Below are 14,237 nucleotides of genomic sequence, written 5' to 3'. Positions count from 1 at the left end.
AGCATCCAAATCTTGTTACCTTGTTTAAAAGAAACTATCTCTAGGTTGAGATTTTTAGTGGAACGCGCACAGCCATGCAAAGACCGTGTCTGGCCTGAGGGCACGATCATACTTGAATACTTCCATGTTCATCTCCAGGCTGGGGTATTCAGGAGAATAGTGCATGGTCGTGCGATGCTTGTGTCAGTCTCCGAATTCACTCCAAATCACTTTGAACCCCTGGTTTCTGCACATGGAACAAATAAATGAATGGAAAGAGGGTGAGTGTATATGATTTGAAATGTACTCATAAAAGATTGTTGCTTGTTTCAATTGCTTAACCTTTACCTTTATTTTTTGTCTTGGGATCTTCTTGTCTAACCATTGTAGCACTATTGCAAAAAAAACAATAATTGTTAAGACCAATTAAAATTGAAAATCTTTAGCTACATATTAATAAAAAAATTAAACAATATTCATATTGATAATACATTAGTGACTACCTTAATAACCAAAACATACACACAAAAATTAAACAATATTCATGAACAACAAAAATACATACATAAGTGATGTTCATAATAACCAAAACATACACACCAAAATTCAACAATATTCGTGAACAACAAAAATACATACATTTAGCCTATAAGCTAGTGACTACGTTATACAAATTGCAAATATATATTGAGTGAGTACAATAGAGAAAAACTTAAAATGAACCCAAAATAAGCGTTTCATAGGAAAGATAAACTTTGTGCATCAAATAAATGGAGAGACTAACAATTTTTCATTAAAAATAAGTAAATTATATAAAAGACCATTGATAAGTCTAGATATAAAAATATATGTCCTTGACAAGTACTATATTAAAAGCTCTTCATTATCATCGTAGTAATGAAAATAATTTTTTTCATCTTCATATTCACCTCCATCATCTCCATCATCCCCATCCTCATCGCCATTTTCAACTTCATCTTCATCTTCATCTTCATTAACTTCATCTTCAGTTTGTTGTTGTTCTTCAACAAATGAATTTATCTCCTCAAATATACCAATAGCAAGGACAATTGGGTTTTTAAGTTCCTCTAAAGGAGTAACATATGTAAAAAGGCATATTTTATCTTCTTGATAAATGTCATCAACTAAATCAACTGTACTTTCTTCATGAGTATTCCTTGTAGAAACATGAAATGTACTCCTTGCCTTTGTTTTGAAAATGGCCCAACAATCATGGCGATCTCTCTTACTAGAGGGATGAGGAATATAACAAACTTGGTGAGCTTGATCAGCTAAAACAAATGGTTCATTTCTAAGAAGTGTCGATTTGTGTTTACTTTCAACAAGACCATGACAAGGATCAATCTTAACCCCTGTTTCCATGTCAAACCAATGATATTTAAAATGTAAAACTTTGTTTCCAACACCAAAATACTATAATTGGATAATATCCTCCAAGACACCATAAAAATCTCTCTCATGATCATTTTAAGAACTTCCTTTCATGCAAACTCCACTATTTTTTGTATTGCAACCATTTATAAAATAACTTTGAAACATTAAGCAATTCATCCAGGACCATACGACATTTCGACAACATGAGGATCAATTTCATCTTTATGTTTAGCCACCTAAAAGTGTAAGACATAGATCAATAATGTGTCACAAATATACACATTCACTAGTAATACAACCATAATTTTAAAAAAAAACATACAAATTATCTAAACCATTTTGGAAATCATGTATCTCGTAATTTCTCTAGTTCCTTGTTAGATATATTCACACATTCTTTTTTTGTCATTTCATCGAACATCCTATATGCAACAAAATAAAGTTAGTGATATTGATTAAGTTTAAATTTGTATTTTACACCATACATACTAGTTATAAAATAATACTTACTCCACATATGGATATAGCTCCTTACAATTCATATGTACATATAGCTCTGCAACATAATGTTCTTTGTCTTCAAGAAATCTAGCTTTATTCATTGGCCCAAAAGGTCGACCAGGACGAGAGAAAAATTAAAGCCATCCTACAGATTCCACATCTCCACCATCGTCATTGTAAGGTGCACAATTTAATCTTGTTTCCACAGTAGATTCAAAATACATCAAACAAAATGATGAAATTTCTCGCATATAGAGCATTCCACACATGCTTGATTTTTAAACTTTTTCTTTAAATGAGGCAAAAACCTAAACATCATTAAATTAAGGAACTCTAAAGTTTAGGTAAAAAAATAAAATATTAGAATAGAAAATGCAATAGAATACTACCTTTCAAATGGATACATCTAACAATATTGCACTAATCCTCCAACCTAAGCCTCATAAGATACGTATGTTCCATTGAGTCAAAAAAACTGGGAGGGGGTTGGAGAATTTTTTCTAGTTTGCATATTCTTTCAACCACATGCACTGTATGTAATTCCGTCGAGCATAAATCCTTAAAAAAAATGTGACAATTCAGTGATTGCATCATTTACAAATTGGGCACCATATCATGTATGACAATTGGCAGGAAGCGTTGCATGAAAATATGACAGTCATGACTTTTCAACCCATAAAACATGCATTCAGCATCATTGACACACTGAGATATATTTGATGCAAAACCATCAGGATATTTTAACTATTTCACCCATGTGCAAACACGTTTCCTATCTTTTTTGCTCAAAGTGTACGAGCCTTGTGGGATGTAAACACAAGCATTAGTTTCTACCAATTTCAATTCTTTGCTAGTGCAATACACCGCCAAGTCCTTACGAGATTTTATGTTGTCTTTTGTTTTGCCCTTTATATCCATCATCATATTGAACACATTCTCAAAGACATTTCTTTCAATATGCATCACATCTAAATTATGGTGTATAAGATTTGTGTGGCAGTAAGGTAACTCCCAAAATATACTTTTCTTTGGACAATTATGACTTTCTCTAAACCCCATAAGCTTCTCTTCATTGCATTTAGTACCACATATAATATCTAGAAATTAACTCAACTGTGTTAATATTTCTTCACCTGATAATCAAGGAATTGGATAGTCACACTTAACTCTTTTTGAAAAGTTATATTTATGCCTCCTAAAAGGATGATCTCTTCATAAAAATTGGTGATGACAAGCAAAAAAGCATGACTTCCTCCCATGAACCAACCTGAGGAGTTAATATGGTCCATGCAATAGGGGCATGATAAAGTTCCATGAGTACTCCAACAGACAACTTGCCATAAGCCGGGAAATTATTAATTGTCCATAGCAATGATGCTCTCATTGTGAAATTTTGTTTCTTAAAAGCATCATACGTTAGGATACCATCATTCCATAATTGTTTCAATTCATCTTTCAAAGGCCGCAAGAATACATCAATGTTTTTGCCTGTACTTATTTTTTCCTGGAATAACCATATTAAGAAATATATATCTCACCGATTCATGCACATCCAAGGTAGCGAATTGTAAACAACAAGCATTACTTGTCAAATAGAATATAGTTTTGTTGTAGGTCCAAAAGGACTAAAACCATCTGCACATAACCCAAGTCTCACATTGCGGGATTCTTGTGCAAAAGATGGGTACATTGATTAAAGTGCTACCATGCCTCCCCATGAACTGGATACCTAAGAATTCCATCAGTGCTTTTATTAGTCGTATGCCATATCATGTTTTCAGCAGTCTTTGAGAACATGTAATGCCTTAGAAGTCTCGGTATAAGTGGCAAATAGCGTAAAATCATTCAAGGATTGCTTTTGTTACCGCTTTTTTTATTTCCCCAACTATCTAATCTTATACCGTGGATGCCCACATATAGCACAATGGTCATGTTTAGTAGCCTCTTTGTAAAACAACATGCAATTGTTTTGACAAACATCTATCTTCTCATAACCCATACCTAGAATTTTCTTATTCTTCTTTGTTATATAGAAGTTATTAGGCAAGAATTCATCTTGTGGCAGCATATTCTTAATCATCACCATAAGACTATCAAAACATGCTTCACTCATGTTAAAATCAGATTTTAGATTTAGTAGTTTTGATAAAGCTGATAGCTTTGAGTACTTGGCATAAACTTCATATAAGTGTTTGTCTGCATCATTCAGTAAAGAATAGAATGTGGCTACGTTGTGGTTTGGTTCTTCTTCCATGAAACTTGAGCCGGTATCTTGATAAGGAGGAATATTAAAAGTTAGGGGAATGAAGTCCATAATCATTTGAGCATATGGATTTCGGGCTTCTATTTGAGGCATTGTGTGAATATGTTCATCTCCATATCTAGAGGATTGTCCAATTTCATACTCTCCATGAGAAGTCAAAGTTGTATAGCCAATCATTAAACCATTATAGTAGAGGTGTTTACGGACCATGTCGGCAATTTGAAACATGCTATTTTCACAACAATGACAAGGATAGTTTATAGAATTCCCACATACAATAGCAGTTTGAGAATATGCAAAGGAAATGAATTCCTCAACTCCCTTAACAAATTCATCATTGATAAATGATGCCCCATCCTTACGACAATACATCCAAGATTGATCCCTGTTCATGTTTTAAGTCTAACAAAGCTACCAAGTAAACAGTATCTTCTCACATAAAGGGATAAATTTGGGTTACAATTTCGCCAAGATATGGGTTATCTAACTTGAAATAAAAATAAAATCTGTTGAACATGGTTTAAAGTCATGAACCATAATTATTTTAATGCTAATCATAATTTAATTTCTTGATTGACTACTTAAATTGAATTATAATTAAGCATTACTACTTTTTTTGTTATTTTCATTATAATCTATTATAAATTATATACAAAAAAATCTTAAATAGCTAATTTTGCTTTTTACCTAGAATAATAGTCAAAGTATTTGGTAGGGCTAACGTGAGATTTGTTTTATTCTTGGCAAGTATTAGGTAGGGCTAACGTGAGATTTGTTTTATTCTTGGCAAGTATTAGGTAGGGCTAACGTGAGATTTGTTATATTCTTGGCATCATGCATGTTGAAAGCATATGAACCTATATATTGTGATTATTAAGGGTATACATTTACTTTACTTATAAAAGAAATAAATAAATAAATACATAAATAAATAAATGCAAGAAAACGAAGGCAATTTCAACATACCAAATATGGTTTCCCTTCAATTGTTCGAGTAATGATGATTTTGTGAAAATGGATTCCAAAATCTTCACTCACACCAAAGAAATACAAAAGATGCCTTCTGTGAGCCCTGCTTCAATATATTAGAAAATAGATTCATTTAAGTAATCATACTAACTTGATTGCTTTTTATAGCCTTTACTCATAAAAACTGAGAGAGCACCATGATTGCATCATATAGCCTTTTCTCATAAAAACCAAAATACTAGATTAATTTTTTTTTTTGGGTAAATGCACCAGTTTATTTATAATGCTCCATTTCTTTATATATATAGAAGAAGAACAAACAAATTACAATCATTTTAAACACCAATCCACTTGATTTGATCCAGAACTCCACTTGTTGTGTCAATTTAAGTTGATGTTTGTGGTCCAAAGCTTTAAAGCATTTAAGAAGTTTGAAAGTACTCTTGGTTGAGAAGGACTAGATTGTAGCTAGCTGTGAAACCAAAGCTCTATGAATTGATCAAGGTGTTTGGAGAAGTACTGATCACTTCCATTAAATTAATTCAATTCATGATTTTATGATTAATTCCATTTGGAATTTGTCAACATATATTCTTTGGTAGTTCTGAGATCACATACAACAATATAAAGTTGCAAATAGAATAAAACAATATTTACTCCTTTAATTAAGATGACAAGGATAATTTTGAAAAGCAAAATGATGCCAAAAGAGTATCACTTGTGGAGTCTATCTAAACAAAGAAGGATTTTGTAGTTTTTTCCCATGTTCTGAAGAAATAGATTCCAAAGTGCAAGAAACTCATGAATGCTCAATTACTGCCGGCTTCATCATTTTTTCTTTTTTTTTTGTCTTTTTGAAAAAGTGGATAATTAAAAAATTAATTTGACAACTTCATCCTTAAGTATATTTGTATCATCATTAGCATTTTCGCCGACATCTAGTTCAAGTACTGTAGAAGTTTAAAAATAAAAGAGCCTTGCCTAGATTTTTATTGAAACTCAAAGGTTAATTAGGAGATGAAAATTTAGTATGTTTTCTGTCTAGCAAGAAACTAAATTAAGGAGGAAAAGTGGATATAACTCATGACATGAATGATAAGGAAATTCAAGTCATTGATAAGAATGATATCCTTGAGGAATCCCTTCTTGGTAATGGTGAAACTAATTATAATGTTTTGCTTGGATGTCAGCTCAAATTTTTAGAACTAAAAGTAAGGTTCTTTAATTTTTAGATTATTAAATGTAATATTTTAGTTAATAAGCAACAAAGACCAAAGAATAAAAAAGAAGTAATTAAGATGATGAACATCCAAGAAAACAACAACATAAAGAGCAACCGCCGAAAAAGTTAACATGATTACCATCATGTCCATGGTAGAATTTAAGTTTTTGATTTGAAATATCCTCTAAAACTATATATATATATCATTACGAAAAAAATACAAACTTCATTCACTCATGTGGAAGATATATATATACATACACACATGTTCTAGAATTTGAAAAACTTGTCCAAATTCAATTGGAAGAGAGAGAGAGAGAGCAATCCATTGTCAAGTCCTAACTTTATTTTTTATGTCATCCTTAATGTTTTAATTTTCTTATAAACATAAAATTAATCTATGTTCCATGATTTTTTTGTTTTTATTACTATGAATATAAAGGAATCACAACAGAAGAGACAAGGTGGTGGAGCCACATTAAATAATCATGGGTCAATTAAACCAGCCCTCAATATGGTAACAAGTCCCAATCCTGGCTTCTTAATCAACTTGGCATGAGGCATCTATTCAAATAGAAAAACATACAAAATTCATATTATATGATTCATTCTTTATCTTTAGGCACATACATATATCTACATATATAGTAAAACATATATATGCTCTAAATCCAAATATTCAACCACAAATAGAACATCAATCACCAAACGAATAAACCAAACTCGCCCTCAAACTCAAGCACCTCAAAATCATGCATACATATATATATATATATATACTTTGCATTAATTCACCGGCTGATCTCAGTATCACAACCTATAAATCATGCAAAATAAATATTTCTTCGACTCACTTTTTTCATTCAAAACAAAAAGTTAAAAAAAAGAACGAACAAACTACAATTTAATAATTAGGGAAAACAAGGAATTAGATGACTCACGGTGGGCAACGAATAGCAGCTACGCTTGCGGAAGCAAAGGTAGAGGAAGCAGCCATTGTTCACGTCCATTAGCTTCTCTCTAAGTATCTCTCTTCAACAGGTCAAACTACTGCAAGACGCCAACAAGCAAAAAACAAAATTGCTTAAAACACTTCCAAAATCTTTGGATGTTTTTTATTTTCATAGGAAACAAACACATTCAACATTATATAATAAATTAAAGATATATATACCTTAATAAACTCCCGATCAAGAATAGCTTTAGACTCAAAATCCAGTGCCAAATTCCAAATTAGCTGTGAGACCTAAAAAGAAATCACAAAAATCAAAAAGGAAAAAAAAGAAACAAATGAACCCTATATCCCTAAATTGAAGGTCAATTAGCAGCAACACCATAAATAAAGTAGGGAAATTAGAGAACAACAAGATATCTCTGCATTTTTCACCTTGTTCTTTAGCTCGACACTCTTCGAGGTCACGGAAATCCAAGTGTTTGGGAGGATTAGGGTCGATCGGCATCAAGGTAAAGCACGAGCAATGGCTAGCAGAATCCACCATGAAGAGATAGGTTTTGGATGGTCTACCGCACGAAAGGAGTGACTATCGCGCTACGATTAGGGATTAGGGTTGGGGGCTGTCTGTGTGAAAAGGACTGGTTGGTGGATTGTGGCAAACAAAAGGTGAGGGATTATTTTTTTCGTCCCATGTTTTCAGTGACCGTGTTTTATTGTTTGTTTATTATGAATGGGAATTAGGTGGGGTGTATAAAACTAGTGGCATGATGAAGCTCTATGAATGGTTGGATTAGGATTGGACGATGGGCCATTGTTGTTGGCTTATTATTTGCTTGCTTTATAATTATTATTTGATTAGCTTTTAAGTATTTTGGTCGGTTCTTTTTTAGGGTGTTTATTGAATTTTTATTTTCATGGAGCTGATATTGTCTTTTTTTCAATGACTATGTTTATGGTTTTTTATAAAGATTAGCGTATGATGTGATGAGGTTTCTCTTTATCGAAGAAATGGCCAATGATTTTAAAAAAAATTATATTTTAGTATATTAATTTTGTGAATAAATATTAAAACAAATCTTAACTATGATAGGTTCTGCTCGCTTTTGTTTTGAAAGACCGAAATGAATTTTAATATAATTTACAAATCAAAAAGATATTCGTAATTTACTTAAAATTGATATATTCCTACGATTGTGCTTATTATATGAAAACATATTATTCCACGTGTAAGTAATTAAGTAAGTCATGAGCCATGAAAATGCCTTTATTTTGAATAAATTTTTTAATTTACATATATATATATATTTTTTTATTGGAAAATTTCACTCAAGATAAACTGAAGATATATCTTCTGAGTTTTCTTTCGAAGATAAATTATTTAGAATTTTTAACTCAATAATGTATTTAATATCTTAACATTAATAAATTCATGTTGAGTTTTCTTCATAGCTAAATTCTTTAAAATTTATATAACACTATTTAATTTAAGTTTTTTAATTATTAAAAAATAATTAAAACAACAACAACAACGATCACATCACATTAGCAGCACTGAGATTTCTCCATCGCATTATAAACAAAGAAAAAACCCCAAAGAATTAAGATTTATTATGATTTTTATTATTACGTAGAAAAACAAACTCAATTTGAGACTTAGGTTTTTTTTTTTTATTGCCTTTTCATTTATATATATATATATATATATATGTATAAATTGGATAATCACACATTATCAAAATGTGTAAATGTATTAATGAATAATATATAAATTACAAATAAATAATATATATATATATCTGAGTTTGGAAGGGGAACTGACTTATTCCGTTGCTAGTAATCTAAATTATGTTGCTATATTTTACAATTCCGTCAGTAATGTAATAAAAACAAGTTGAACTTCTTAGGTTTTATTCCGTCAGTGATCCGATGTTGATTCTATTGCCAAGGCTTACAAATAATGACACAACAGATCCATAGTAATTTATTAGCAACGGAAATTCTGTTGCCAAGGCATGTAAGTGATAAGTGCTTATGCGATAAGAATGCGAAGTGTTCTTTCCTTGTGTTGAGCATTAATTTTCTTAGGTTTTAACGCTAATATGGGTGTATTTATGTTACTTTTATGCAGGTAGGGTTCTGAGGCCGATTATGAGAGAAATATGACATGGGTCGTAATGCACTAATTTTGGAGGAAATCTTGCTAAAGGTTCAAACACGAAGACATAGGTCGGGTTCTAGATGTAGGAATGTGTGGTAACCTCCTCGTAATTGAGTTAGCACAACTATTTGGAGGGGCACAAGGGCAATCACATTCAAGCATTCCAACTTGTGCATATAGAACAAGATCTCCACCAGCATGTCCGTTATTGAAGAAGCAAGGCGATCCACGACGTAAATGTGTGCCCGTTTGCATTACCTAGATGAATGTATGGATTCAGGAGTATTTCAGGGCGGTAATGTAGCATGGGTAGTATTGAAAAACATTGTAGCAAAGGACTGTAGCAGCACTGTTTAAATCCACAGGGGCGCCAACATGGGCGTGTGGATTCCTGATTCCAGCCGTTTAAAAGCCAATTTCAGTCCCGATTTCAGTATTCTTTTCTCCATCTTTTTCCCTAACTTGAGAGTCCACGGTGGCTAGGGTCTTAAGAGGTATTGGCTAGGACTTTAGAGAGGATCTACGGCTCTGACATTGCGTGCCATTTGGAAGAAGGTTAGTGGGAGAGCTTTCGTCGGCACGGATCTGGCGAGGTGTATCCTAGGCCGGACAAAGGGACCCTTGCAACGAGTAGAGGACTCTCCACAAGACCATCGCCACGGCTAGTGAGGGAGTTTTTCTATGGATGATTTGTTTTTACATTCGATTTCATTGATTGTATCTAGCTCCATGGAGAGCTAAACCCCCAGTGGGTACTTGGGTATTTGTGAACCCTATGATATATTCGTTTCATTGAACCTCTTTATTATGCTTTTAATTAATTGATATTTATTATGAGTTCCAATCTTGGAGACTTGATTGTATGAACAACAACAAAAGTGCAATGCCCCAGGATGATTCCTATGAGTTATAGCATACTGACTTGATTCTAAAGTTTACCAAGTACATTCTATGGTTCAAGTGTGTGCTCCAAAGCAATGTTGCATCTATGGTTCTCAAATACACCAAGTTTTTTAAGATATCTAGATTACCTAAGCAGCTATGCAAATCAAAACAATAAGTTATGCAAATACAAGATTAAACACAAGAAACCAAATGAACTCTGTAAGCATTAAAATTCAAGTAGTCAAAGCATACAAAATAACATAGTTCATATCCCACGGCACCATGGACGGTTAGTCCCTCATTGATGGTTACATCAAGGAAAACATAGATGAAGAACTAGAGAAAGAAGGCATGATTCCCCTAAAGATAATCTTCGTTACCGAGCTCCTTATGGTTAACACCACTTCTTTTGCACCTCTAACTCTTCCTTGATCCACTTAGAAGGTGTGGTGAAGCCTGATCCTCGCCCTCTTCAAAGTCCTCCTGGTGGAGAGTAAAATCCCCAAATAAAGAGGAGAGAAAACACTAGAACCTGGAGTTAAAATGGGCTGTCATAGAGATCGATACAACCTAAGCACGATTGTGCTTAGATCATGTTTTAATGAAATAGTTTTGAGTGAATTGGCCAAGTGTTTGCCTAGAATTTCTAGTTGGAGGAAGTGCAGTCGTGCTTGGATCAAGCTTCACTTGAGCATAATCATGCTAGGAGCATCCAGTGTGTGCTTCCCCTGTTACATTGAGAATAACTCTAGCCTGAGATTTTCAGGGGGAGTGACACGATCATGCTCCAACCATGTTCGCCCTGGTGACACTCCCTTGCAAGCTTTTTCACTTGATTGGCAAGAGGCTAGTTTATTCACGGCGATAGAGCACGATTGTGCTCTACCGATTCTGAGCTTGAACACTTAGAAATTTCTTCAATTTTCACTAAATTGGTAACCAGATTCACTCCTAATTGCTTCAAGCTTCTCAATTACTACATCATTAACACACATACCCAGAATAGCGCCTAATGTATATAAAAATGTGCTAAACAGCAAGCAAAAGCATGAATTGAGGGTAAGAAAACATTATATTAATTGCACTCATCACCTATCTTTCATTCAAAATCCGAATCCTATGTTTTCTTTTCTTTATGTCTACTATTTTTGAAAATAAAAACCGTAATGTTATGTTTTCTTTTCATAATGGCTCTTATTTTTGAATCAGAACACTAATCTTTTTTTTTGGTATAATGCCTTCTATTTTTGATTGAAAACACTAATCCTATATTTTCTTTTCGCAATGTCTAATAATTTTGAATCAAAACTCTAATACTATTGTTTCTTATCGTAATGCCTCCTATTTTTCAATAAAAACCCTAATCCTACATTTTATTTTCACAATGCCTACTATATTTGAACCAAAACCATGATCATATATTTTATTTTTTTGGAGTGTCTTCTATTTTTCAATCAATAGCCGAGTCCTTTGTTTTCCTTTCTTAATGTCTCCTATTCATCAATTTTGAATCAAAACCCTATTCCTATGTTTTCTTTTGGGTATGTCTCAATTTTTTGAATCAAAACCCTAATCCTATCTTTTGTTTTGTGAATCAGTACCTATATTTTCTTTTCATATTTCTCATATTTTTGAATCAAAACCCTAATCTTATTTTTTCTTTTCTTGTTAGGTGATATTCGGAAACTGTAATCCAAAGTTTTCTTTTACAAATGACTCCTATCTTTTTTGAATGTCTCCTATTTTTTTAATCAAAATCTTAATCCCTTATTTTCTTTTCGGAATGTCTGATATTTTTTTTAGCAAAACCTTAATCTTATGTTTTGTTTTGGGAATGTATGCTATTTTTTAATTAAAACCCTAATCCTATGTTTTTTTATAGTAATGTCTTCAAATTTTCAATTAAAAACATAATTCTACGTTTTATTTTCAGAATGCCTACAGTTTGAACCAAAATCATAATCCTATATTTTCTTTTTGGAATGTTTCCTATCTTTATGTCAAAAACAGAATCCTATGTTTCTTTTTTACTGTCTAATATTTTCAAATTAAAACTATAATCCTATGTTTTTTTGTAGTAATGTCTCCTATTTTTCAATTAAAACACTAATCCTATATTTTCTTTTTGGAATGTCTACTATTTCTGAATGAAAACCCTAATCCAATATGTTCTTTTGGGAATGTTTGCTATTTTTTTCTCAAAACCCTAATTATATGTTTTCTTTTAGGAATGCATCCTCATTTTGAATCAAAACCCTAATCCTATGTTTTTTTTTGGAATACCTCTTTTTTTTAATCAAAACAATAATCATATGTTTTCTTTTTGTAATGTATCATATTTTTTTAATCAAAACTCTAATCCAAAGTTTTTTTTTAAAATACCTTCTATTTTTAAATCAAAACTCTAATCTTATGTTTTCTTTTTGGAATGTCCACTATTTTTATGTCGAAATCCTAATCCCATGTTTTCTTCTTGAAATGTCCCCCTCTTACGTTTTTAATTAAAACACACATTCTATGTTTTCTTATAGTAATGTCTCCTATTTTTCAATCAAAACCCTAATCCTATTTTTTCTTTTCAAAATGTCTCATATTTTTAGTCAAAACCCTTAATCCTACATTTTCTTTTCGGAATGTCTACTATTTTTTAATCAAAACCATAATTGTATGTTTTCTTATGGTTGTCTCTCCCATTTTTTATTGAAAACCCTAATCTTATGTTTTTTTATTGTAATGCCTCAAATGTTTTCAATCAAAACTCTAATCTTATGTTTTATTTTCAGAATGCCTACTATCTTTCAAACAAAACCCTATTCCTATGTTTTTTTCATTGCAAATCCTATCTTTCAATCAAAGCCCAATCCTATATAATTTTTTTTTTCCTAATATCTCCTATTTCTTAGTTTTAAATCAAAATTCTAACCTATATTTTATTTTCGTAATGTCTCTTACTTTTTAATCAAAAAGCTAATTCTTTCTTTTCTCTTCATAATGTCTACTGTTTTTCAATCAAAACCTTCGTCCTATGTTATGGTTTCAGAATGTGTCCTATTTTTTCAGTTTTGAATCAAAACTTTAATCCTTTGTTTTTCTTTTTAGAATGTCTCTTTTTTTCGAAATAAAATTTAGATCCTCTCATTTGTTTTGGGAATGTCTACTAATTTTTAATCAAAGCCCTAATTCTATGTTTTTTTTCTAATGTTTCATATTTTTAATAAAAACCCTAATCCTATATTTACTATTCGAAATGCCTCCTATTTTTAAATGAAAACTCTAATCCTATGTTTTCTTTATGGAATGTCCACTAATTTTAAATCAAACCTCTAATTCTATTTTTCCTTAAAATAATGTGTAATATTTTTTAATGAAAACCCTAATCTTATGTTGTCTTTTCAGAATGACCACTATATTTGAATCAAAACCCTAATCCTATATTTTCTTTTTCAGAATGTCTACTATTTTTAAATCAAAACTATAATTCTATGTTTTCTTATAGTAATGTCTTCTATTTTTCATTCAAACCTCAATCTGATGTTTTCTTATAGTAATGTCACTCATTTTGCAATCTAAAACTAATCTTAAGTTTCTTTTTTGGAATTTCCACTATATTTAAATCAAAACTGAAATCCTATGTTTTCTTTTTAGAATGCCTCCTATTTTTCAATCAAAACACTAATTCTATGTTTTCTTTTCGGAATATGTCTTATTTTTGAATAAAAACCATAATACTAAGTTTTTTTTTTTTAAATGTCCCCTTCTTTTTTTTTTTAATCAAACCCTAATCCTATATTTTATTATAGTAATGTCTGCTATTTTTGAATAAAAACCCTAATTCTATGTTTTCTTTTTATAATGTCTTATATTTTTCAATCAAAACCCTAATCCTATTGGTTATATTTGGAATGTCTAC

The 14,237-nt window shown here is 31.4% G+C and overlaps 1 pseudogene; it reads right to left on the bottom strand.

Moving 5' to 3' along the window:
* Positions 1-6,815: 6,815 nt before the first annotated feature.
* Positions 6,816-14,237, bottom strand: part of LOC120251315 — a 43,018-nt pseudogene continuing 35,596 nt past the window's right edge.

This window comes from Dioscorea cayenensis, chromosome 20 (genome assembly GCF_009730915.1).
Source record: "Dioscorea cayenensis subsp. rotundata cultivar TDr96_F1 chromosome 20, TDr96_F1_v2_PseudoChromosome.rev07_lg8_w22 25.fasta, whole genome shotgun sequence".
In the NCBI taxonomy this organism is placed as follows: Eukaryota; Viridiplantae; Streptophyta; class Magnoliopsida; order Dioscoreales; family Dioscoreaceae; genus Dioscorea; species Dioscorea cayenensis.
The sequence above is the reverse complement of the archived record's forward strand: the minus strand, read 5'-3'. Positions and strand labels throughout refer to the sequence as shown.